The sequence below is a fragment of the Galeopterus variegatus genome, unplaced genomic scaffold (genome assembly GCF_000696425.1).
Source record: "Galeopterus variegatus unplaced genomic scaffold, G_variegatus-3.0.2 Scaffold964, whole genome shotgun sequence".
Lineage (NCBI taxonomy): Eukaryota > Metazoa > Chordata > Mammalia > Dermoptera > Cynocephalidae > Galeopterus > Galeopterus variegatus.
The window spans coordinates 95,427-99,750 of NW_007727075.1; positions in this window are offsets into that span (position 1 = coordinate 95,427).

Below are 4,324 nucleotides of genomic sequence, written 5' to 3' on the forward strand. Positions count from 1 at the left end.
GCCCGTGGCTCACTCGGGAGAGTGCGGTGCTGATAACACCAAGGCCCCGGGTTCGGATCCCATATAGGGATGGCCGGTTAGCTCACTGGCTGAGTGTGGTGCTGACAACACCAAGTCAAGGGTTAAGATCCCCTTACCGGTCATCTTTATAAAAAAAAAAAAAAAAAAAAAGAGACTTATTCTGCTTTATAGGAGTGTATCTTAAGTTTATAAAGTCACTAGAAGGATTGGTGAGCAGCCCAGGGAATAGTAACAGCCAGATTAATCCAGGACAGCGAGACGCTTTCCCTGGGAGAAGCAGACCCACTGAGTCCCAGTCTGCCTTCTGATGGGCACTTGGTAGAGACAGCTTCTCGTTGCTCCAGTTCAGGGTTGGACAACCTGTTCTGCCACAATCTCACAGATGCCACTCCCAGGCTTAATTTGCACTTAGAATGAGGTCAGTGCAGGCAAGGGAGGAGAGCTACAAGGAGGGGTAAAGAGGACGTGGACAAAAGGGGCTGGTGGGACAGACACTTGGTGCTGTGGATCCCCTTGTGCTCCAGGGTCCCCTTGCCACGAGTGTGTGAACCTATGCAAACCTGGGGCTGGGGTGACCAGTCTTTCCTGCTATGGCCCTCCCATAAACAGGTCAAGGTCAAAGGATGGTTGGAAGGTAACTTAAATCAGTGTCCCCTCCAAGTGGAGTCGTTAAGTATGTTAACACCACCTGGCACCACTCCCAGAGTACCCCCAACCAGGGAAGCCCACCTAAGCCTCAGTGTCCACAGTTTTTATGGGAGGTCCGACACATGGACATAATTGGCTACATCATGCTCTCCCAAGTGAGCTAACTGGTCAGCCCCCGCTGTCGTGATGATTACTCTTCATGAAAACTCAAAGTATCAGTGAGCGCTGTGATCGCACCGGGCATCCCTATATAGGATCCGAACCCGCGGCGGGAGCGCTGCTGCGCTCCCAGTGCCGCACTCTCCCAAGTGCGCCACGGGCTCGGCCCTGGAGATGGTTTTTTAAAGGCATAAGATGGGAAGCCAAGAAAGTGAACGTGGGGCTGGCCCGTGGCTCACTCGGTAGAGTGCGGTGCTGATAACACCAAGGCCGCGGGTTTGGATCCCATATAGGGATGGCCGGTTTGCTCACTGGGTGAGCGTGGTGCTGACAACACCAAGCCAAGGGTTGAGATCCCCTTACCGGTCATCTTTTTAAAAAAAAAAAAAAATGAACATGGAATAGAGGATCAAGGTCCTGGTGCAGTTCATTATTAAGAGGTCTGGGTGAAGAGGAAGTAGCTGCAAAGGACGCTGGAAAGAGCAGCTAAGAGGGTGGGAAGAAACCCAGGAGAGTGGTGCCCTGGAAGACAAGTGAGGAGACTAAGGAGGGAAGTCAAGGAAGGTGAAGATGCAAACTTATCCTTGGATTCGGTGGCAGGGAGGTCCCTGTAACATTGAAAAGTAATTTCAGTGAATTAGGAAAGGTTGGAAAGGAGTAAGTTTAATGGAAATTAGAAAGGACCTAAATAAATGGAGAGACATACCATGTTCATGAACTGGAGGACTTAATATTGTCAAGAGATATCTATTGTCCTCCAATTGATATACAGATTCAATGCAATTCCAATCAAACCCCCTTCATGTTTTTGGTAGAAATTGACAAGTTGATTCTAAAGTTTACACAGAAATTCAAAGGATCTAGAGGAGCCAAATAATTTGAAGAAAGAACGAAGTTGGAGGACTTACACCACTTGATTTCAAGATTTAGAAAGAGCTACAGTAATCAGGATAGTGTCATCTTGGCCTAAGGGCAGACATAGAAATCAATGAGCAGAACAGAGTCCAAAAACAGACCTACACTTAAACAGTCAATTGATTTTTGACAAAAGTGTCAAGGTAATTCAATGGGGAAGTGGACAGTCTGGAATAATTGGCTATCCACATGGAAAACAATGAACTTAATCCTTGCCTCATACCATACACAAAAATGAACTCAAAATGTATCCTAGAAATAGATATAAGCACTTAAGACATCAGTTTTGTTTAAACAGGGATTCCAATGTACAGACAAGAATCCCTGGTCTACAGGATTGTTCCTGACAGGCATCTCGTCCTTAAAACCAAGAGGACTATTAATCCTTCCCTGCCACTTTCCATGTTCCCATCACCTCAGTTGCACAGAGAGCCTGATTTTTCTTTTCTGATTTTTTAAAAAATTATGGTAACCACGTTCACACTTGACTCTCCTCCTTCACCTCTCATGTCCTCTCTTTCAAATTCTATACATTATACCTCCGATTTCCATCACCTCTCTACCTCCACTACCTTCACTCTAGTCCAAGCTGTCACCTTCTCCACCCTGAACCACTGCAGTGGCCTAAATGGATTCCCCACACCCTCCCCCTTCCCTCCAGTCCAGTCTTCACTCCACACCCAGAGCAGCCATGAGATTCTTCTGATTAAGGCCATTCAACTGCTTCCTACTGTGGCCCAGAAAAAGTTAAAGATCCTTGCCTGGCATGGCTGCTGCTGGTCTCCCCCCTCCCCCCCCCGTAGCCACAGGTGCTTTTTTCTTTTCCCATACTTTTCTCGTCAAGGGTCTTAGCACATCCAGTTTCCTCTAACTAGGGCCCTCCTCCTCCCTGCTCTTTCTCATCCTCTGGGTCTGGGCATACTTTCCTCTTCCTCAGAGAGATCTGCCTGATGACTCCATCCCAGGAGGGCCCTGGGTTCTTATCTCATCCTACCCCGGGCTTTTCTTCATACTATTGTGTATTAGTGTGCTAACAGGAGACAGTGAGCTGAACACATGCACCGTCCACTCCACCGGCAGCAACTCTGCCTCCCCCCGTATCGCTGTGCTCAGTGTTTACGTGTCTACGGAGTTTAAAAAGACTATTTGAATGAACGAGGAAACCGTTCAAACGAGGTTCAGACCCCACTTGCCCACTCACTGTGCATCACTCAACAATCTAAGGTTCAAAGAGCTACCGGGTGTCCTGCTCTCATGGACTCCTCACAACCAGCCTGCACAAGTGGGTGCCATTATTGTTTACATTTTGTGAGTGAAGAAAGTAGTGTACACGGGTCCAGTAAACTTGCCTGGCATCCCCAGCTAGTAACAATGGAATCAGGTTTTATTATTATTATTATTATTATTATTATTATTTTTGTCTTTTTCGTGACCGGTAAGGGGATTGCAACCCTTGGTGTCGTGTCTCCCACACTGCACTCAGCCAGTGAGCCCACTGGCCATTCCTATATAGGATCCGAACCCGCGGCGGAGCGTCGCTGTGCTCCCAGCGCCGCACTCTCCCGAGTGTGCCACAGGCCCGGCCCGGAATCAGGTTTTAAACCCAGGTCTTTTTTTTTTTTTTCATGTTTTATATTTTCTGCAAGGCTGAGCTTGACACCAGTGAGACCTGAAAAATGAGGACGGGCAGGCCTGAGCAAAGCAGAGGTAGGGACAGTCTGGGTTGAGAGACCACAGGCTGTAGGACCTGACTTTGGGGAGTGCTTGACTGGTTGGGGGAACAAATATTTTAAAAACAGAGTCCGGGTGGGAAAATAAATAAAAAATAAAAACACAGAGAGGGGACCTAGAGGGGCAAGGCCTTCACATTTGGAGCAACGTTCTCTCCTTCACCGCTTTCACGTCTGTACTCGTTATCTTCTTCGCAACTAGGCCTTCCCTGGCCGCCCTATTTTAAATTTCCAACCCCTCCCCCGCGTCTCCATCTCACAACTGTTCATTTTGCTCATTTATCTTGCTTCTCGGCCACCTCTCCCTCTATGCCGTGAGCTTCCTGGCGCCTGGGACACAGTAGCAGGTCAATATTTGCCAAGCTAGCGAATGGCACTCGGTAACTTTTGCAGAATAGGAGGCCACGCCTGGCCTCGCCCAACAGGTCCCGCGGCCCCAGGCCAAGGAGCAAAGCCGTTCCCAGGCCCGCCCCTGCCTGGCCCACGGGCCGACTCTGCCCAGTCCCGGGCCAGCTTGCCCGTCTCCCGCCCTTAATTAAGCACGGCCCCGAATGCCCATTTCCGAGCTTCAAGGACCCCCTCGGCCATCCCTTCCCCGCAGACCCCGTTGCCACCCCACTCCCATCCCCCAATCCACCTCCGCCTCCGCAGTGGCGCCCACTCCGCGCATGCTCGGCGGCGTGAGGACGGGCGGCGCGCAGAGGGCGAACACCCCCATGCGCAGGCTCAGAGCCGTCCCAGACAGGGTGAGGCGGTGCATCGGACGCGCATGCTCCCCCCGGGCCCCAACCACCTCTTCCAGCCCTGGGGCGGGCACGCACGCGCACAGGGAGCGGAAGCGCGGGCGGGCG